At 41.4% G+C, this 23291-nt stretch overlaps 1 long non-coding RNA gene across 1 annotated transcript; it reads left to right on the forward strand.

Moving 5' to 3' along the window:
- The first annotated feature begins 1737 nt into the window (after window positions 1-1737).
- LOC130302776 (uncharacterized) lies at window positions 1738-17333 on the forward strand. Its single transcript, XR_008852938.1, has 3 exons — window positions 1738-1752; window positions 6588-6627; window positions 17187-17333. It is a non-coding gene; the product is annotated as an uncharacterized LOC130302776 (long non-coding RNA).
- Window positions 17334-23291: the final 5958 nt, after the last annotated feature.

The following is a 23291-nucleotide window of genomic DNA, read 5'->3' on the forward strand; positions in this document are numbered from 1 at the left end:
TGCACCTTGATCTAAGGCTTCTCAGCAACATTTATTAAACTAATAGGTCGTTAGTGTACTTTATGATCATGAAGTGCAAGCCCACTAGCCATGTCAGGGCCACCTGTAAGTAGCGGGTCCCTAACATCCCTACCATAAAATGGCGCAGCACTGAGTGGCCACCACCACCGCCCCAACACCAGTTCCCATAGGGGGAATGACCCACTGGCAGAGCAGCCCTAATGCCACTCAAACCAGTCCCTGGGCCACGCCTCCCCACAGACACGGCGCTGGGGCAGCAATGGATTCCACAAAGAACTGCACCAATGTGAATGTCCCCCTCAGTCCCCCAATGTCCCCCTCAGCTCAGGCCTATATAAATTAGCAGGAAGTTTCATTAGGGCCCTATTCTTTTCTGGCAGCCTCCTAGTATGTTAATATTTATTTTTATTTACACTGTTTTTTTATGGAAAAAGGGGGTGATTCAAACTTTTATTAGGGAAGGGGTTAAATCATCTTTATTAACTTTTTTTTTCAACTTTTTTTGCAATGTTATGGCCCCCATAGGTGACTATAACATGCAGTACATTGATTTAATACACTGATCTCTGCCATTGCATTGCAATGCATTGATCAGTGTTATCAGCGGTTGATTGCTCAAGCCTGGATTTCAGGCTTGGAGCAATCGCCAATTGGACGTGCAGGAGGCAGGTAAGGCACCCTCCTGTTGCGTTCTAGCTGATCGGGACATTTGGCGATTTTACCGCCATGGTCCCGATCAGCCCGACTGAGCTGCCGGGAAGCTTTTACCTTCACTTTAGACACGGCAATCAACTTTGATCGCCACATCTAAAGAGTTAATGCCAGACATCAGCCCGATCGGAGATGTCCGTCATTACTCACACTATTTCATTGAAAAAACTCTTTGGTTGCTGTTGTATGCAGATATAAGACCATATAGTCTTGTTTTATATTAATGTTTGCAGTTTTATGAGACGTAAGAGTTGTAAAGAGATTAATCGGCACCACACACGAACACATAACATGTGATTTCAACTAGAGAAAAAAAAAAAAGACATGGTCGCACATCCACAACATGTACTTTGATCTAATGCTTCTCAGCAACATTTATAAAACTAACATATCGTTAGTGTACTTGATGATCATGAAGTGCAAGCCCGCTAGCCACGTCATGGCCACCTGTAAGCAGCGGGTCCCTAGCAACCCTAACAGCCCCATTGCCACTTAAACCAGTCCCTGGGCCATGCCTCTCCACAGACACTGCTCCGGGGCAGCAATGGACACCGCACAGCACTGCACCATTGTGAACAGATGTAGAAAGTTCACTAACCATGTGCTCCCAGCCTGGGAAGCTGCCAGAAAAGAATAGGGCCCTAATGTCCGGCATTAGCCGTGGGTCCTGGTTGCTTATAGCAACCGGGACCCACGGGGTATGATGCGCGCTCACCTGCTGAACAGGCGTCATACCTCAGGAGTCGCTTATGCACATTTATAAATGTCCATATGTGGCAAGGGGTTAATAAATGTGCTGAGAAGCATTAGATCGAGGTGCTTGTTGTGGATGTGCGACCATGTCTGTATTTTTTTCGAGTTAAATTCACATTGTGTTTTCTATCCCCTTCTTTTTTTTGTTTTGACTTGATCAGCATTCTGCCCCTCCCCCTCAGCCCAGGACTATATAAATTAGCAGGAAGCTGCATTAAGGCCCTATTCTTTTCTGGCAGCGTCCCAGTCTCTGGCTGGGAGCACATTGTGAGTGAACTTTTTACATCTGTTCACATTGGTGCGGTGAGTGCGGCATCCATTGCTGCCCCGGCACCATGTCTGTGGGGAAGTGTGGCCCAGGGACTGGTTTGAGTGGCATTGGGGCTGTTCTGCCAGTGGGTTGTTCCCACTGTGGGCACTGGTGTTGGGGCAGTGGTGGTCGCTGCTCAGTGCAGCACCATATTATGCTGGGGATGTTAGGGACCCGCTACTTACAGGTGGCCGTGACATGGATAGTGGGCTTGCACTTCATGATCATAAAGTACACTAACGACCTGTTAGTTTAATAAATGTTGCTGAGAAGCATTAGATCATTGTGCATGTTGTGGATGTGCGACCATGTCTGTTTTTTTCTCTAGTTGAATTCATATTGTGTTTTCTATCCCCCTCTTTTTTTGTTTTCACTTGGTCAGCATTCTGCCCCTCCCCTCAGCCCAGGCCTATGTAAATGAGCAGGATGCTGCATTAGGGCCCTATTCTTTTCTGGCAGCTTCCCAGTCTCTGGCTGGGAGCACATGGTGAGTGAACGTTTTACATCTGTTCACATTGGTGCGGTGCTGTGTGGCATCCATTGCTCCCCCGGCGCCGTGTCTGTGGGGAGGCACGGCCCAGGGACTGGTTTGAGTGGCAATGGGGATGCTAGGGACCCATTACTTACAGGTGGCCGTGACTTGGCTAGGGGGCTTGCACTTCATGATCATAAAGTACACTAATGAACTGTTCGTTTAATAATAAATGTTGCTGAGAAGCATTAGATCAAGGTACATGTTGTGGATGTGCGACTATGTCTGTTTGTTTTTTTTCTCTAGTTGAAATCACATGTTATGTGTTCATGTGTGGTGCCGATTATTCTCTTTACAACTTATGTCTCATAAAACTGCACGCATAAATATAAAACAAGACTATAGGGTCTTATATCTGCATACAACAGCAACAAAGGAGCTGTTTCAATGAAATAGTGTGAGTACTCAGGCTCACAGTTTTCTTTTAAAGATTCTCAATTTTTTATACTTACTTCATAGTAGATCTTTGAAAATGTTCTGCCACAACCAGTTTTAAAAATTATATTTGACCAAAATGAGAAGGGATTATTCCCACCAAGCTTTTCGGGGTCAGAATATTACTACCAAAACATAATACTTTGCATAAAGTGATTGTAAAGAAATTGATGTAAATGGCATTATTTGGGACTACCATAGCTTGGGGAAAGACAGCAAAGACAAATACTAATAAACAAACATCAAATTAAGCCCAATGTGTGTGCTGCATTTCTGTAATAAATTTTTATGTCAACAAGCGTGTTTGTTGTAGTAACATAGTGGTTTAAGTGAGAAGCCCGTACCATAAACCTTCTTAGCCACAAGCCTGATCTGAAAACATACCCCTGCAGAGAAAAATCTACATTACAGAGACCACACAGAGTCAACAAAACATGGCAGAGCTCCACAGGAAAGATTATGAAATCACATAAGGAGAGTATGTTATGATGGTTTGTAGTACTAGGAACACAAACACTTGGTTTACCTGAAAAAATAAAGAATTCATTTTATATGTCAGTGTTAATAGAAATACTTTCAAACATCAAAAGCAAAGTGGGGTAAATTAATTTTCGATCTTTGATTATTTTTTTTTTTCTTCTGGTAAAATGTAATAGATGAACAGATTTTTTTATACATACTTTAAAGGTTTTTTTTATACGTACTTTAAAGGTCTTCACAGCAAATCCACTGTAATCTTTATGGAAATCCACAACTGTAAATCCTCGCAAAGTTGTGTGGCTTTTGTTGCATTTTAACTAACACAAGCTAGAGGGCACTGCTGTGGAGAAAGACCAATTATGTCAGCATGTACTGTGGAGGCTAGCGTCCTGTCACTATAGCAACGTGGAGTCCTGATGCCTGTGGGTCCGGAGGTGCTTGGAACCAAGAAACCCGAAGTCACCCAGGACACTCAGAGTGGAGGCGAATGCCGGCAAAGTTTCGCGCAGATCGCGCTTCTTCCGGCCTCGCATGAGGCCGGAAGAAGCGCGATCTGCGCGAAACTTTGCCAGCAGTCACCTCCACTCTGAGCGTCCGAGATGCCATAGAAGACGGTCTACTGTTTCCTTGCGGTGAGTGCGGGTACCTTTTTGTCTTTCTATGTATGCTTTTGTTGCATTTTATGTTGCAGATTTTGCTTTTGTTGTGGAAGAAGATTAATGGTCTATCCTCAAAATGGGTAATCAATCACCAATCAGCTGTTAATGGGGCATAAAGCACAATGCCACTTTATCTATCTAGCATAGTAATTTGGTCCCACGGTGCCCCCATACAAAAGTAAGGCCTGCTTTGCGCCCCCATATAGTATTAGGCCCCATGCTGCCTCAATATAGTATTAGACCCTCTATACTGCCCCCAAAATAGTATTAAAGGGGTACTCCGGTTGTTTTTCCGTTTTTGACTTACCCTATTTGTTTTGTTTAATTTCTATTCTTGTTGTTTAAGCTACTCAATTTCCGTTCTTTGTTGTCTTTTTATCCCCCACTTTGTTTTCCTATCTTTGCTTCTATTTCCTGTTTCTTGCTGCACTGAAAACTACAAATCCCAGCATGCCACATGCCTTGCTGGTTTGGGGTGGCTCCTTTTTTTTTTCCCACCCTTTACCCATCCTACTATTTTCCTGGGTTGGCCCCCTTATACACAGCACACTAATATAAATCAGCCCTGGTTGGGATACACTGTCATACACACACAAAAAGGACTACAACTCCCAGCATGTGTCATTCAGGAATCCTCAGTATAACACCAGCATGCTGCCTCTGTAGTCTCCTGGGGCTTGTAGTTCACCACACCTCTGTAGGGCATACATCAGTGTTTCCCAACCAGGGTGCCTCCAGGTGTTGCAAAACTACAACTCCCAGCATGCCCTGACAGCCTTTGGTCATGCTAGGAGTTGTAGTTTTGCAACAGCTGGAGGCACACTGGTTGGGAAACACTGGTGTAACATGATGTGTATGCTGAATAGGCTAGATCAGTGTTTCCCAGCCAGTGTGCCTCCAGATGTTGCAAATCTACAACTCCCAGCATGCCCTAAGTCTGTTAGGGCATGCTGGGAGTTGTAGTTTTACAACAGCTGGGGGATTTGCTTCTACTCTGGACTGTTCCCGAGACAGGTATCATCAGAGAGCACTTAGACAGAAAAGAACAACTCAACTTCAGCAGCTCATAAGTACTGCAAGGATTAAGATTTTTTAATAAAAGTAATTTACAAATCTGTTTAACTTTCTGGAGCCAGTTGATATATAAAAAAAAAGTTTTTTCCTGGATAATCCCTTTCAGTCCCCCCCCCCCCCCCCCCCATACTGACACCTTATAGTATTTGGCCTCCACACTGTCCCCATATAGTAGATAGTCCCCCATACCTCCCCCATAAAATATTAGTACTAGGCCTTCATTTTGCCCCATATAATAAAAGGCCCCCATATGGCTCTCTTATATTAGTAGACCCCATGAAAAAAAAAACTCTCCCATCATTCTCCTGCAGCTTCCGCCCCCCTGCTTCCCGAGCTACCAATGCAGACAGTGTCATAAGGAAATTCTGCCCATACAGGAAGTCCCAACTTAAGTGACACGACACGGGAGTCACCTCTATTCTGTTGTGAGCGCAACATACTTAACTATGTGTTTTTCTTAAGGAAGCATACACAGTTGAGAGCCGCATGTGTCCCGAATCCTCAGATGGGTGCCTTTCCATGTGTGCCCAATACCGCTAACACAACCATGTTCCTGCGATTGTTACGTCTCTGATGGCATGCATGGATTGTATCCTTTCCTGTAAAATTAGGAAAGACTTTCCCAGAGTTTGCTTTAAGGTTGTCCTAATTTCTAGATGTGGGATTCCATCTTGTCCTTAGTTCTAAATCCTATAGTGAGCTGTCTTATGGAGGATGGTATAAACCCATAACGATACATCTTCTAGGGGGTCATCATATATAGACATTGCATCCAGCTCAGTTTTCTTTTGCCTGAGCAGAACATAAGTCGAAGAAAAGTAGTGAACTATATATGTACGGTGTTCACAAATGTGGCATGGAGATTTTTGTTTTATAGTCTGTGTCTTTTTCTGCTGACCAATATGGACAAGAGGAGAAAAAAAAAAGACTATTTTATAAGTTCCCAAAAATGCAATACATCTGTATTGGTGGTATGCAGCCTGGCAAACAATGGTTGTCTTCCTATTCTCTCTAGAAAAATCTGAAGCTGGGATCTGTGCTCTTTCCATTTCTTTCTATTTTTAAATACTTTATAGACTTTTCCTATGTTTTTCATTACAATTTAGTTATTTAACACCTGTTTTGTAAATACAATTTCATAATGTCTAATATGAATGTAGAACCTCATGAAAATAAACAAACAAACAAACCAAAATACAGAGTGTTATCACAGTGTTATCAAAGTAAACTTTTCCCATAGGGTCTATTAACCTAAGTAATCAAGATAGCCATGCTCATGTGGTGTATGCTCTTCTCAGGGCTGGCTCGAGACATTGTTCAGGAGTGAAATGCTCCCCCCCCCCCCCCCCCCCTCAAGGGACTATGCCATTGCATATCAGGAAGACATAATAATAAAAGACGCAATTCTGGGGTTTTGTGTTTGTTTTACTTTTACGTCATTTACCGTACAGTATTAACAATGTTTTACTCTAATAGTTTGAACAATTACGTATGCTGTAAATTTGTTGTAAATGTAAACTTTTTATATGGAAGGGGTTAATGTGTGGTTTTTTTTTTTTTAAACATTTATTAAACTTTTTTTTTTTTTTTTTTTTTTTTTTACACTTTCCAGCCAGGTCAAATGCAGAGCCATGGATGGGCATGAAGGAGAGGTAAGCTAACTCCACAGGGGATCACCAAACTCCCCCCCCCTGGATTTTGGGGCAGAGTTGGGGAAGATGGAGGAGATGTGCGGGGGCCGTTGCGGGGACCGCCAGCGCCAGTTACCTAGGCTTACGCGGCGACCGAGGACCAGGGAACGGCGGCTCACAGGAGGCACATGCAAGTGGAGGCGGCGGCGGAGGCGTTTTACCAGATACAGGTGTGAAGATCGCCGTAAAGTGATCTTCACTCCTGTATCTAGGAGCTAACTACAACTCCCAGCATGCCCAGACAACCTTTGGCTGGGGGTAGTAGTTTTGCAATATCTGGAGGGCCACAGTTTGGAGACCACTGTCCTTCCAGATGTTGCAAAACTACAACTCTCAGAATGCCCAGACTGTCCAGGCATGCTGGGAGTTGTAGTTCTGTAACATCTGGCCCTTCAGATGTTGCAGAACTACAACTTCCAGCATGCTTGGACAGTCTCAACATGCTGGGAGTTGTAGTTTTGCAACATCTGGAGGCACACTGGTTGAAAAACATTGTCTGTTTCCTAACTCAGTGTTTCCCAACATGTGTGCCTCCTGATGTTGCAAAACTATAACTCCCAGCATGCACTGACAGACCATGTATGATGGGAGGTATAGTTTTGCAACAGCTGGAGGCGCATGGGTTGGGAAACACTGAGTTAGGAAACAGACAGTGGTGCGGAAACACTGCGGTAGTCTGTTACCTAACACAGTGTTTCCCAATCCCAACCAGTGTGCCTCCAGCTGTTGCATAACTACAACTCCCAGCATGCATGGTCTGTCAGTGCATGCTGGGAGTTGTACATTCACACGAGTTGTACATTCACATGAGCAGGGGTTTACAGCAAGTTTTCCGCTTCAAGTTTGAGATGCGGCTAATTTTCCGCCACAGCGGGAAATGCACTGTAAATCTCCGCTCGTGTGAATGTACCCTAAAAACACTAAATAAAGAGTAAAACACTAAACATACACTAAACCCTTACACTGTCGCCCCCCCCCCCCCCCCCCCCCGAATAAAAAAAAAAAACTTTTTGTACATCTGTTTTTCCAAAACGGAGCCTCCAGCTTTTACAACTTCCAGTATTGCCGGACAGCCATTGACTGTCCAGGCATGTTGGGAGTTTTGCAACAGCTGGAGGCACCCTGTTTGGGGAAAACTGACGTACAGTATTTTTAGTGGAGGAGGCAAGTGTAACGCTTGCATCCGGGTACACCCCTATGAAAATCCCTAATTTAGGCCTCAAATGCAAATGGCGCTCTCTCAATACAGAGCCCTGTTGTATTTCAAGGCAACAGTTTAGGGCCACACATGGGGTATCCCCGTACTCGGAAGAAATTGCGCTACAAATTTTGTGGGGCTTTTTCTCCTTTTACCCCTTATGAAAAGGTAAAGTTGGGGTCTACACCAGCATGTTAGTGTAAAAAATATATATTTTTTTTACTCTACCATCCTGGTGTTGCCCCATTCTTTTTATTTTCTTAAAAGGTAATAGAAGAAAAAGACCCCCAAAATTTGTAACACAATTTCTCCCAAGTACGGAAATACCCCATATGTGAACGTAAAATGCGCTGCGGGCGCACAACAAGGCTCAGGAGTGAGAGAGCGCCATGTACATTTGAGGCCTAAATTGGTGATTTGCACAGGGGTGGCTGTTGGTTACAGCGGTTCTGACATAAACACAAAATAAATAAATACCCACATGTGACCCCATTTTGAAAACGACACCCCTCACGGAATGTAACAAGGGGTATAGTGAGCCTTAACACCCCCCAGGTGACTGACAGATTTTTGAAACAGTGGTCCTTGAAAATGAAGAATGTAATTTTTCATTTGCACAGCCCACTGTTAAAAAGATCTGTCAAACACCAGTGGGGTGTAAATGCTCACTGTACCCCTTGTTACATTCCTTGAGGGGTGTAGTTTCCCAAATAGTATGCCATGTGGGGTGTTTTTTGCTGTTCTGGAACCATAGGGGCTTCCTAAATGTGACATGTCCCCCAAAAACCATTTACCAAAAAACGCTTTCCAAAAGCCCAATGTTGCTCCTTCCCTTCTGAGCCCTCTAGTGCACCCACAGAGCACTTTACATCCACATATGATATTTTTCCTTACTCGAGAGAAATGGTGTTTCAAATTTTGGGGGACATTTTTACCTATTACCTCTTGTGAAAATGAAAAATTTGGGGTAACATCAGCATTTTAGTGAAAAAAATTTCATTTTCACATCCATATTTATTGAAAATTCATCAAACACCTGTGGGGTGTTAAGGCACACTGTACCACTTGTTACATTCCTTGAATGGTGTAGTTTCCCAAATAGTATACCATGTGGGTTGTTTTTCGCTGTTCTGGCACCATAGGGGCTTCCTAAATGCGACATGACCCCAAAAAGCATTTCAGCAAAATCCCATTGTCACTCCTTCTCTTCTGAGCCCTCTAGTGTACCCACAAAGCACTTTACATCCACATATGAGGCATTTCCTTACTCGAGAGAAATTGGGTTACATATTTGCAGGGTCTTTTTCTCCTTTTACCCCTTGTAAAAATAAAAAATATGGGTCTACAAAAACATGTTAGTGTAAAAAATTAAGATTTTGAATTTTCGCCTCCAGTTTGCTGCTGTTCCTGTGAAACACCTAAAGGGTTAACAACCTTTCTGAATGTCATTTTGAATATGTTGAGGGGTGCAGTTTTCATAATGGTGTCCATTATGAGGTATTTCTAACTAATTTTTCTGGTCCCTGAAAAATTCTGATTTTGAAATTTACTTGAAAAATTGGAAAAGTGCTGCTGAACTTTGAAGCCCTCTGATATCTTCAAAAAGTAAAAACATCCCAGATTATTAATGCTTAAAGTGACAGTGGTCAGAATTGCAAAAAATGCTCTGGTCCTTGGGGTCAAAACGGGCTTGGTCCCCAAGGAGTTAAGGACCCAGGGCGTATGGGTACAGCCTGTCTCCCTGGTAGTTAAGGACCCAGGGTGTACCTGTATGCCTGTGAGAATTCCGGTCCCTGCCATGCGCCGGGCGGGGACCAGACTGGGATACCTGCTGAAATAATTTAGCAGGCATCCCATGCAAATGCCCAGGGGGGTCCTGAGACCCCCCCCCCCCCCATGTCGGTGGTTGCCACAGATTGACAGCGGTAAGGTGACAGGTAGGAGGTAGAAAAAAAAAAGTTAAAAAAAATATCTTTTTTAACCCCCCCCCCCCCCCCGACCCCGTAAAAAGGTCCTCAAGGGTCTGCCGCAAATTTTTCAGCGTGACTCATTTGGGACCTTGTGCACCCATTGCTGGATTTATCACCAGTTATCACCTTTACGTGGGCAACTTTTATACCAGCTTCCCTCTGTTCACATCCCTTGCCGTCAGATCCATGTCCACTTGTGGGACCGTGCAGAAGAACCAGAGAGGCCTCCCTCTAAATTTTATCCAGACACCTATGCCCAAGGGTGAGTCCCATGCCCTTACCCATGAAACCTGTTGCTGGTCAGGTATAAGGATAAGGGGGATCTCCTTATACTGACCCCAATTCATGGTAATGGCAGCTCACCTGTCTCTGTGCGAGGTACCACAACAATGGTCCTCAAGCCTGATTGTATTCTGGACTACAATCAGTATATGGGGGAGTTGATCTCTCTGATAAAGTCTTCAAGCCATACATGGCCATGCGGAAAACAAGGGTATGGTCCAAAAAAGTTGCGGTCTACTTGGTACAAGTTGCCATGTACAACTCTTTTGTACTGTCCCAGTATGCTAGCAACACAGGGACATTCCTCCAGTTCCAAGAAGTCCTAAGGGCCCTAATCTTTGGCGTCGGGAAAAAGCAGGCCGGAATTCCCAAGGAACTGAAGTTTTAGATGCCAGGATCGTCCCCGGCCAACACTTTCCAGGTGAGGCCCCAACACTGGAAAGAAGGGACGATCCCAGAAAAAATGCAGAGTATGTCACAAGAGGAGGATACGGAAGGACACTTCCATGCAGTACTAAATTTTCCCTTTTCATTAAAATTTTCCATAATTTGACCCCAATGTACCAGTCCAGAGTACATTCCAAGTTTTCACCCCATAAAACCACTAAATTGCCCAAAAAACTCTTATCAAAAAATAAAAAATAAAATGATAAGACCTCTGGGGGTACTTTTTCAAAAAATGTGTCATGGGTCACTGAGTCACTATCATTGGGGACTTTTTTATGTTGCCTCAAATGCGTAGCGCTATCTCTCCACCTGAGCGGTGGCAACAGGTTAGGGACAGCCACACACATCACATTCCCAGAATGATGATTCAGAGCATAGGGTTTGGGGTGGGCATATTTTTTAGTTTTGGCTTTGCTCTGGGTCCTCATTCCAGGAACATAACCTGTTTTATGATTTTACATCCCACTGTACCCCATTTTAATAATTTAACCCATGTAACGCTCCTTGAGGGATGGTAGGTAGGCAGCTATGTAAAACCTCAAGGTCCCTGACTGTGCTCTTGCTCTTCCGAGATTGGTGTGCAACCGCAGCGCTGTTAACGCCTGGATATGAGGTATGTCCTTACTCCAAAGAAATGTGCTTAAAAATTTACAGTGACATTTTTCCCTGTTACCACTTGTGAAAATGAAAAATTTGGGGTAACCCCAGCATTTTAGTGTAAAAAATCTAGTTTTTTCCTTTTCCTATCCAACTTTAATGAACATTTCTCAAACACCTGTGGGGTGTTAAGGCTTACTGTACCCCTTGTTACGTGCCTTGAGGGGTGTAGTTTCCAAATAAGTATACCATGTTTTTTTTTTTTTTTTTGCTGTTCTGGCACCATAGGGGCTTCCTAAATGCCACATGCCCCCAAAAACCATTTCAGCTAAATTTGCTTTCCAAAAGCCAAATGTGACTCTTTCTCTTCTGAGCATTGTAGTGCGCCCGCAGTGCACTTCAGGTAAACTTATGGGGTACCTCCATACTCAGAAGAGATGGGTTTACAAATTTCGTGGGGTATTTTCCGCTATTAACCCTTGCAAAAATGTGAAATTAGGGGGGAAACACACATTTTAGTGAAATTTTTATTTTATTTTTTTACATATGCAAAAGTCGTGAAACACCTGTGGGGTATTAAGGCTCACTTTATTCCTTGTTACGTTCCTCAAGGGGTCTAGTTTCCAAAATGGTATGCCATGTGGGAGGTTTTTGCTGTTCTGGCACCATAGGGGCTTCCTAAATGCAACATGCCTCCCAAAAACCATTTCAGAAAAATGTACTCTCCAAAATCCCCTTGTCGCTCCTTCGCTTCTGAGCCCTCTACTGCGCCCGCCGAACCTTTTACATAGACATATGAGGTAAGTGCTTACTCGAGAGAAATTGGGCTACAAACTCAGAAGAGATGGGGTTGCAAATTTTGGGGGGCATTTTCTCCTATTACTCCTTCTAAAAATGTCAAATTTGGGGGAAAACCAGCATTTTCGTGAAAAAATAAATCATTTACACATCCAACTTTAACGAAAAGTAGTCAAACACATGTGGGGTGTTAAGGCTCACTGTACCCATTGTTACATTCCTTGAGGGGTGTAATTTCCAAATTGAAGGCCAAGTTGTTTTTTTTCTTCTGTTCTGGCACCATAGGGGCTTCCTAAATGCGACATGCTGCCCAAAAACCATTTCAGCAAAATTTGCTTTCCAAAAGCCAAATGTGACTCTTTTTCTTCTGAGCATTGTAGTGCGCCCACAGTGCACTTCAGGTCCACACATGGGGTATTTCCATACTCAGAAGAAATGGGGTTACAAATTTTGGGGGGCATTTTCTCCTATTACCCCTTGTAAAAATTTTCAAATTTGGGGGGAAACCAGCATTTTAGTGAAAAAAAATAATAAATCATTTACACATTCAAATTTAACGAAAAGTCTTGAAACACCTGTGGGGTGTTTAGGCTCACTGTACCCCTTGTTACGTTCCTTGAGGGGTGTAGTTTCCAAAATAGTATGCCATGTGTTTTTTTTTTGCTGTTCTGGCACCATAGGGGCTTCCTAAATGTGACATGCCCTTCAAAAACCATTTCAGAAAAACTCACTCTACAAAATCCCACTGTTGCTCCTTCCCTTCTGAGCCTTGTAGTGCACCCACAGAGCACTTGACATACACATATGAGGTTTTTCCTTACTTGAGAGAAATTGGATTATAAATTTGAGGAAGATTTCTCTCCTTTTACCCCCTTGCAAAAATTCAAAAACTGGGTCTACAAGAACATGCGAGTGTAAAAAAATGAAGATTTTGAATTTTCTCCTTCAATTTGCTGCTATTCCTGTGAAACAACTAAAGGGTCAACAAACTTTTTGAATGTCATTTTGAATACTTTGAGGGGTAATTTTTTTTTATAATGGGGTCATATATGGGGTATTTCTAATATGAAGGCCCTTCAAATCCACTTCAAAACAGAACTGGTCCCTGAAAAATTTAGATTTTGTGAAATATTGTAAAATTGCTGCTGAACTTTGAAGCCCTCTGATGTCTTCCAAAAGTAAAAACACATCAATTTTATGATGCAAATATAAAGTAGACATAGTGTGTATGTGAATCAATATATAATTTATTTGGAATATCCATTTTCCTTATAAGCAGAAAGCTTCAAAGTAAAAAAAAATGCAAAATTTTCTATTTTTTCATCAAATTTAGGAATTTTTCACCAAGAAATGATACAAGTATCGACAAAATTTTACCACTATCATAAAGAAGAATATGTCTCAAAAAAAAAATTTGGAATCAGAATGAAAAGTAAAAGCATCCCAAAGTTATTAATGCTTAAAGTGGCAGTGGTCAGATGTGCAAAAAATGGCCGGGTCCTTAAGGTAAAAATTGGCTGGGTCCTTAAGGGCTTAAAGGAGATGTCCGGCGCAGACTTTTTCTATTCCATCCTGCCCGGGCTGCAAAAAAAGACAAAACAAACTTTCACTTACCTCCACATGTTCTTCCGGAGCTCTGCAACAGCTGATATGTCGGCTGGGCTGTCTGCTTCCTACTTCCTTTAGCTCGGTACGTCACACAGCGCTTCAGCCTATCACCGGCCGCAGCGACGTACCGGGCTAATGGAAGTAGGGAGTAAACAGCCCGGCTGACCAATCAGCTGTCGCGGAGCTCTGGGGGAACATATGGAGGTAAGTGAAAGTTTGTTTTGTCTTTTTTTGCAGCCCGGGCAGGATGGATTAGAAAAAGCCTTCGCCGGACATCTCCTTTAACCCCTTAATGACCAAGGACGTATATTTACATCCTTGTCCGGCTCCTGCGATGTAACGCGGGGTCACGCGGTGACCCTGCGTCATATCGAGTGAGTCCTGGCATGTATCTGAAGCCGGGACCCGGGGCTAATAGCGCGCGGCAGCGATCGCTGTGCTGCTCGCTATTAACCCTTTAGACGTGGCGTTCAAAGTTTAACGCCGCGTCTAAAATTAAAGTGAAAGCTGCCCGGCTGCTCAGTGGGGCTGATCGGGACCACCGCAGTAAAAATGCGGTGTCCCGATCAGCTGGGACACGAGCGGAGGTCCTCCTAGCTTCCTCCGTCGGGTCCCTTCGGCGATTGATTGCTCCAAGCCTGAGATGCAGGCTTGAGCAATCGACCACCGATAACCCTGATCAATGCAAAGCTATGGCTTTGCAGTGAACAGGGTATAAGAACAGTGTGTGCAATGTTATAGCCCCCTATGGGAGCTAAAAAAATAGTTAATAAATGTCATTTAACCCTTTCCCTAATAAAAGTTTGAATCACCCCCCTTTTCCCATAAAAAAACATGTAAATAAAAATAAATATAAACATATGTGGTATCGCCGCGTGCGTAAATGTCCAAACTATAAAAATATATCATTAATTAGACCGCACGGTCAATGGCGTATGCGCAAAAAAACTCCAAAGTCCAAAATAATGTATTTTTGGTCACTTTTTATATAATGAAAAAATGAATAAAAAGCGATCACAAAGTCCGATCAATACATAAATGGTACCGCTAAAAACTTCAGGTCACAGCACAAAAAATTAGCCCTCATACCGCTCCATAAGTGGTAAAATAAAAAAGTTATAGGGGTGAGAAGATGACAATTTTAAATGTATGCATTTTTCTGCATGTAGTCATGATTTTTTACAGAAGTACGATTAGATAAAACCTATATAAGTAGGGTATCATTTTAATTGTATGGACCTACAGAATAAAGATAAGGTGTAATTTTTACCAAAAAATTTACTGCGTAGAAACGGAAGCCCCCAAAAATTACAAAATGGCGTTTTTTCTTCAATTTCGTCGCACAATGATTTTTTTTCTGTTTTGCCGTAGATTTTTGGATAAAATGACTGATGTCACTGCAAAGTAGAATTGGTGGCACAGTAAATAAGCCATAATATGGATTTTTAGGTGCAAAATTGAAAGGGTTATGATTTTTAAAAGGTGAGGAGGAAAAAACGAAAGTGCCAAAACGGAAAAACCCGTGGTCCTTAAGGGGTTAAAGAATTTATTTGCAAATTATGGTGGAAAATAAGTATTTGGTCACCTACAAACAAGCAAGATTTCTGTCTCTCTCAGACCTGTAACTTCTTTAACCCTTAACGACCACGCACGTAAATGTACGTCCTGGTGCGGCATTACTTAGCGCACCAGGATGTACATTTACATCCTGTACATGACCGCAAGCATCGGAGCGATGATAGCAGCCAGGGACCCGCCGGTAATGGCCGACATCCGCGATCATCCGGATGTCTGCCATTAACCCCTCAGATGCCGTGATCAATACAGATCACGGCATCTGTATTGATCACGGCATCTGAGGGTTTAATGGCAGACATCCGCACAATCGCAGATGTCGGCCTTTACCGGCGGGCCCCTGGCTGCTATCAGCAGGTCCCCTCACATGCCTCCTCCACCTTGCCAGCTTCTTCTGCTTTGAGATCAAGCAGACCAGAGCAGAAGATAGCCGATAACACTGATCAGTGCTATGCCCTATGCATAGCATTAAACAGTACTAGCAATCAACTGATTGATATAAATAGTCCCCTATGGGGACTATTCAAGTGTAAAAAAAAAAGAAGTAAAAGAAAGTTTTAAAAAAGTTAAAAGAAAATTGAAAAATGCCCCCCCAATAAAAATGTAAAATGTCCCTTTTTCCCATTTTACCGCCAAAAAGTGTTCAAAAAATAATTACCGTATTTATCGGCGTATAACACGCACTTTTTAGGCTAAAATTTTTAGCCTAAAGTCTATGTGCGTGTTATACGCCGATAAGCCGCTGCAGTTCAATGATTTAAAGCGGGTGCTTTAAATCAATGAACTGCAGCAGCTTTGCAGGTGCAGAGACAGCCAGCGCTGTCGGCTTCTCTGCCCCTGCCTGCCCTGGGGTCTAGAGCCCTGCTGCCGGACTGTATCTTTTTTATTATTTTTTTTTTATGGTACCCTACGAAATGTTATTAAAAAAAGGTATCTCCATCACTTTTTTGGATCGCTAAAAGTCCAAAAGAGAATAAAAAACGCCCATTTTAATGCCAAAGTTAAAACCCACATGGCGTTTTTTTTGGTGTTCTTTTACTCCCATAGACTTCTATGGGAGAAAAACATCATGATTTCAGGGAGAAAAACGCAAGTGGCTCATCATGCTGCAATTTTGCAAAACCGCCAAGGAGCTGAAAAACGCCAAAAAAGAGTGAAAAGATGCCAAAAGGATTAAAAAAACAAAAAACTGAAAAACACCAAGTGGAAAAAGAATTTAGCAATTTCTCATTGATTTACAGCTAACATCTTGCCCGAAAAAAACCCTTGCGGCAGAATTGGCATTTTTCTGCCCCTTCTCTCCCCCTGGCTGTCGGCACCGCTGCCCCATTGCTGGCGCCGCTTCTCTCCCCCTTGCTATCAGCGCCGGCAATGGGGCGCCGGCACCGATAGTCAGGGGGAGAGAACGGGCAGCGGCGCCGATAGCCAGGGGGAGAGAAGCGGCAGCAACAGGGCTCTAGACCCCAGGAAAGGCAGGGGGAGAGAAGCAGGAAGCGACGGCATCTCTCCCGCTGCCTTTCCTGGGGGTGTATCGGGGTATACACGCGCACACACACGCACCCTCATTTTACCATGGATATTTGGGTAAAAAACTTTTTTTCCCCAAATATCCTTTGTAAAATGAGGGTGCGTGTTATAGGCCGGTGCGTGGTATCTCCCGATAAATACGGTAATAAACATATTTGGTATCACCGCATGTGTAAATGTCCGAACTATTGAAATATGATGTTAATGATTCCGTACAATGAAATTGCTGCTTTTTATCCCATTTTATTTTAAAAAAAATGGGTAAATTAAGAAAGGTTTTATATACACACATGTGGTGTCAAAAAAAAGTACAGATCATGGCTCAAAAATTTAGCCCTCATATCGCCACTTATACGAAAAAATTAAAAAGTTATAGGTTGTCAAAATAGAGGGATTTTTAAAGTACTAATTTGGTTAAAAAGTTTGCGATTTTTTTAAGCACAACAACAGAAAAGTATGTAATCAGGGGTATCATTTTAATTGTATTTACCCACATTTTTACCCACATACCATTGTAGATCATGAGCTCTTGACAATCAAGTTGGCTTTTGAAGAATGGCGTCACCTCTTGGAAGGCTCTATACATCCTGTTACCATTTATTCAGACCACAAAAACTTGCTCCATTTTCAAACTGCCCATCGACTCAACCCACAGCAGGGCCAGTGGTCTCCATTTTTCTCCAGGTTCGACTTGGGTGTCGCCTGCCGCAGCAAGCCCATCCTGCCTTGCGGCGGGCTCTGGTGAAGACCAGCGGCACCTTAGACACCGCTTCCCAGATATGGTCCGAGTCATCAGCCACACAGGTTAGAGGATCCACATCCAGCTCCGTAACACCCTCCTTGCCTACTTCAGAGAGTCCCCCTAGCATTCTCATTTCCATTGGCATCAGATTCTTTCCTTACATAATCTGGTAATATCATAGTCTGTTTGACAGTGTCAAATGATATAGGTACGCACCCAATATACAAGGGGAATGAAAATGCCCAGTTGCCGGTGTATAATTCTTTTTCTCTTGTTCTTATAATTCAGTGTTCTCATAGAAATACTTCTCTTTCACTTTAAGCAGGGACACCTTTCATAAAAAGTTTATTCCACTCTGTCTACATTTATAAAAATCTGTAAACAGCCAGTCTGTATTGATAGCTTAATTCAAATCATTTTATGGACTTATATAGGAGTATTATTGCAACTTTATATTACTTAAAATGAAAATGATTTGACAAATAATGAGAACTTCTAATATTGTTAATGGATATTAACCCAAGTGATCACAGAAATATAGGGACCAGAGACTGGCAGCCACATCAGGGTACTGAATGGAATGCAATGGAAATTGTGAACTGAGAACATCACACACAGGAAACACTGACTACTTTATGAATGTGCTCCTTCATGTCTTATTTGTTGGAGGTAGTTTCTGCTGTCTGTGGGTTCTGTTTTTTTGTGGATTACTAATTGGAAAATACTGTATACGGTTTTATTTCCATGATTCAAATGCAAATTGAAGAGTATATTTTGGTGCACAAAACTATATTTTAAAATATTCTCTTTAACTTTCTGTTGTGGAACAGAATGACCACCCACTAAGAAAGGCAGTGACTATTTATGACATCTTCATTTGTGCAATGCCTAACCATCGGGAAGCCTCTATTACACTGTGGTCTTTAGGCACATTAATGGAATGAATCATTGGTTAAAATGTATTTCTTTGTCATTTCTTCTTGTCCATTCACTAGCTTTAGATTTTCCAGCATGTGAGTAACCCTCCTGCATATGTTTTACAAATGTGTAGACCACATGTGGCTTAAGAAAAACTTTATCTTTAATATAAAGATGGCATAATATCATTTAATAACAATATATATAATATATATATATATATATATATATATATATATATATATACAAACAGATAAGCAGCAGCAACACTGTTTTAAAGTGCAAATAGTGTCTTTTATTCACACAACGTGTTGCTGCTGCTTATCTGTTTGTACCTACGTGGACCCCTGGACCTGGGATCTGGCTGACCCGTGCACTTTATTTGGGATGTGCGGCTTTCCTTGTTGTATATATATATATATATATATATATATATATATATATATACCTACACACATTATCATTCATTATCATTTATAGCTTCTGACTGTTTTTTTTTATTATTCAGAAACATTTTATTACATTTAGCTCTGTGCAGCACAGTATAGATATAAAAGGAATTTAATATCCAGAAACTGTCAGCAAGCTTCTGTTTGTTTGGTTTGTTAGTTTAATATGTTTTGTGTAGTGCAGTGCAGAATGAAACTCTGTGTGATACATAGAAACCATCAATAAGCAGGTGTGACTTCTTTTTTTGTATAAATGAAATGTCTCATAAATAAAATGTAAACAGTACACATTTATGTTATTTGGGACCTACAGGACACACTGTCAGCCATTTTTAAATACATATAAGGCTAAGTTTCTACTTGTTTTTTTGTCCTGAGTTTTGGTTTGAAAAAAACGCAAGAAAAAACTCCTGAAAAAATGCCAGTGCAATGTCCTGCATCTGGCGTTTTTTCTGGCGTTTTTTCATTTGTGTGGAAATTGCATTTTTGCCCCTTTGGCGTTTTTTTTTTTTTAGTACCCAAAATTTGTTACGCACCAAAAAAAAAAAAAAAAAAAAAGAATGCAGTAGTGATGGAAAAAAAAGAATTTAACTAAAGTTTAATTTTTTTTATAACAAAATTTTAATTAACTTTTAATAAAGTGTGTGTTCCACTTTTTCCCTCTCTTTTTGGACATTTTTTAGGTAGTACTACTACTCCCAGCATGGAACAGACTGTTCCATGATGGGAGTAGTAGTACCTGTACTAATTGACATATCGCCCGATGCGATCATCCATAATATATCAGAGAAATGCGGAACGGCTCTTTACACCGCATACATCTCGGCACTATACTCCGGCCAGTGATGTGAATAGAACATCACTCATTCATATTTTCCTGCCAGAGTGGGGATTGGCTGGATGGTTGCAGCCAATCACAGCTCTCAGAGGGAAATATTAATATGAATATGTTCTATTCACATCACTGGCCGGAGTATAGTGCAGAGATGCAAGCGCTGTATAGAGCCTCTCCACATCTCTGCAATAGATAGGACGATCACAGCGGATGTCAGGAGTGATACCCGCTGTGATCTTTCCTTAACTGCAGGTATTACTACTCCCATCATGGAGCACACACTGTTCCATGTTGGGAGCTGTAGTACCTTCAGTTAAGGAAAGATCACAGTGGATGTCACTCCTGACACCTGCTGTGATCCTCCTGTATAGATGTCTAGATGCGGGCAGCCGCTCTTCTATGGTCCCCTGCACTGACATATATTTACACCTATTCATATTTCCCATAGAGAGTTGTGATTGACTGGAGCCATCTGGCCAATCACAGCTCTCTGCTGGAAATATAAATAGGTGTATATATAAGGTAGTGCAGTGGACCATAGAAGAGCAGCCGCATCTATACATTATACAGGAGAATCGCAACAGAACCCGGGGCGATCTGTCAATTAGTACAAGTACTACTACTCCCATCATAGAACTGTGTGTGTTCCATGCTGGGATTAGTAGTACCACCTAAAAAATAAAGAATAAAAAGTGAAAAACACACACACTACATTTTTATTATTGTCGGCTACATTTTTAGTGCCCTGCCCGCCCACATAAATTGATCCCTGTTTAAAAATTTATAAAAATTTTGTTATAAAAAAGATAAACTTCTTTAAATACAATTTTTTCCATCACTACTGTATCTTTTTTCTAATTTTTTTTATGGTACCCTACGAAATGTTATTAAAAAAGGTATCTCCATCACTTTTTTGGATCGCTAAAGTCCAAAAGAGAATAAAAAACGCCCTAAAAAATGCCAAATTTAAAACCCACATGGCGTTTTTCTTAGTGTTCTTTTACTCCCATAGACTTTTATGGGAGAAAAACGCCACGATTTCAGGGAGAAAAACGCAAGTGGGTCATCATGCTGCAATTTTTGGCAAAACGGCCAAGGAGCTGAAAAACTCCAAAAAAGAGTGAAAAGACTCCAAAAGGATTAAAAAAAACACCAAACTGAAATACGTCAAGTGAAAAAAAAATTTAGCAATTGCTCATTGATTTACAGCTAACATCTGGCCGCAGCATTTTTTGGCCGAAAAAACGCCATGCTGCAGAATTTGCGTTTTTCTTGGTGTTTTTCAAAAAAGTAGAAACTTAGCCTTAGACTAACAACTATAAGACCGTGTTCATGCAGCATAAAAAATATGCATGTACTTTATTTACGTTCACGTTTTCAGACATAATTTTGGCCATTTTTATTTAGTTTTTTCACTGATTACAGCAAAAAAAAAAAAAAAAAGTATAGAAATGCAAGTGTAACGTATGTGTACATTTTCTATGCTGTGCGAACCTGGTCTAGCTTTTTCTTTGTTACCATATCAACATGATTTTTGCAGAATTTTGTTTTGACCAAGACAGGTTTATTTCTTTTAATTTTTATACACATTTTTTTAATCTTTATATTCTAGTTAATTTGTCTGATAATATTATTGAATTAAATATGTTTTAATTTGTGTTTGTCATCATTTATTGTTAATGTTGAAAGGTAATTGGGCCAGGGCAATTGTTATGTCAATTATTGAATGTAAATTTTAATTTTTAGGGACTATTTTCCGTTACAGAAACTGGCAATTTATTTTAGTGTTTTCATTTTTACATCAGTCTACCTATATGATGATTTGTTTTGGGGAGTAATTTTCAATCCTAAAAATATTTTTCACTCTTTTTGAAGGCTTATTTTAATGTTTTAAAGTTTTATTAAACTTTTTTTTTTTTAAGTTTTACTAAGGTGCTTGGTGATGCCGATCTCCTGCTTAATTGTATAGTACAATGCAACACTTCTGTATTGCAGTGCATTTCTGTAAGTATGTTAAAGGGGTAATCTGGTGGAAATTTTTTTTTCATATTAACTGGTTCCAGAAAGTTATACAGATTTGTAAATTACTTCTATAAAAAAAATCTTAATCCTTCCAGTACTTATCAGCTGCTGTATACTAGGGAGGAAGTTGAGTTGTTCTTTTTCTGCTGACACCTCTGTCTGTATCAGGAACTGTCCAGAGTAGGAGCAAATCCCCACAGCAAACCTCTCCTGCTCCAGATCCTGACATGGACAGAGGTCAGCAGAGAGCACTGTGGTCAGACAGAATGTCTGTTGACCTGAAACGCATTGGCGTAAAGGGATGTGTCCGATGCTGTTACTGTTGTAATACCGCCTAATGTACTCTCTTACACTGCCTCTCCAAATGGAATTTTAAAGGAACTTAATAAATCCTTGTTTTTACGGTGCTGGCTTTTTCAGCTGTTTGTAATTTACAAATCTGTTTAACTTTTTGCCACCAGTTAACTTGAAAAAAAAAATATATATATATATTTTGCACTGGAGTACCCCTTTAATTTAATGGTAGTGTCTAATAGGTTTACTAAGATGACAGGCTTGAGTGATTTCATTAGGCTACCAGCTGCCATGACAACCTAGCTGCACTCCACAAATGCATCACTAGGGCCGATTGAGTGACAGAGGGAACCCCTACCTTTCCCTAACTATTTAGATTCAGCAGTAAACTCATAAGGGGTTTAATTATTTTAGTGGAATCACAAAACTAAAAGTGCGGAGCAACTCACCCAGTAAATCGGAGGCAGCCAGGCAAATCACATCACGGTCAGGCGATGATGGAGCAGGGAGGCGGTAGGTGGAACAGGGGGAATTAGGCGCCTGACGGTGCAATATGGCTGTGGCCCGACGCCTGATTCCCCCCGTTCCACCTACCGCCTCCCGCTCCATCATCGCCTGACCGTGATGTGATTTGCCTCGCTGCCTCTGATTTACTGGGTGAGTTGCTCCGCACTTTTACTTTTGTGATTCCATTGTGCAATGTTTAATCTTGCGTGCAGCATCACCCATAGGAGAACACAGACTGCTAACACTAGCCACACTATTAGAGGAAGTATACTCATAGGATAAAGTGACAGTGCCGGATTATTTCCTTTTCTTTTGTGATTGCGTTTAATTATTTTAGTTTAGGTACTTTTATGGTGTATAAAAGTTTTATGGTGTATTCCTCATAAAGACCTTATTATATTTTTTTATCTAAAGGATAAATCAGCCCTGTACCATTACATCAACCTGCTAGGACTAGAAAGATTCTCGCACTACTTATAAGCATCTGCCAACCACAAGACCACTAGGACCAATAAAGGCAGGGGCAGTGCCTCTGCTCCTATTTCTTACACAGTACTCTGAGTGCTGTATATGTGAAAACAGGGAAACAAAAGTTGTTTTTACCTCTTTTATCTTTTCCAACGTTTTTCAACCCTGACATTGACTAGAACTAAACTAAAAAAAAAAAGAGGCTGGGCTTCATAGCAAGTTTTTGTCATTGGCTGCCGTAGTCGCATAAAAGTACGTCACAACATTGCTGCAGGAAAAGTACAAAAATAAATGTTCAGGCCACTGGAATATGGACGCCTGAGCTGCAGGGATTTAACAAGAACTGAAGTGAAGAGTGAAGAACTTTTGTTTTGTTCAACTTGTAAAA

This window comes from Hyla sarda, chromosome 1 (genome assembly GCF_029499605.1).
Source record: "Hyla sarda isolate aHylSar1 chromosome 1, aHylSar1.hap1, whole genome shotgun sequence".
In the NCBI taxonomy this organism is placed as follows: Eukaryota; Metazoa; Chordata; class Amphibia; order Anura; family Hylidae; genus Hyla; species Hyla sarda.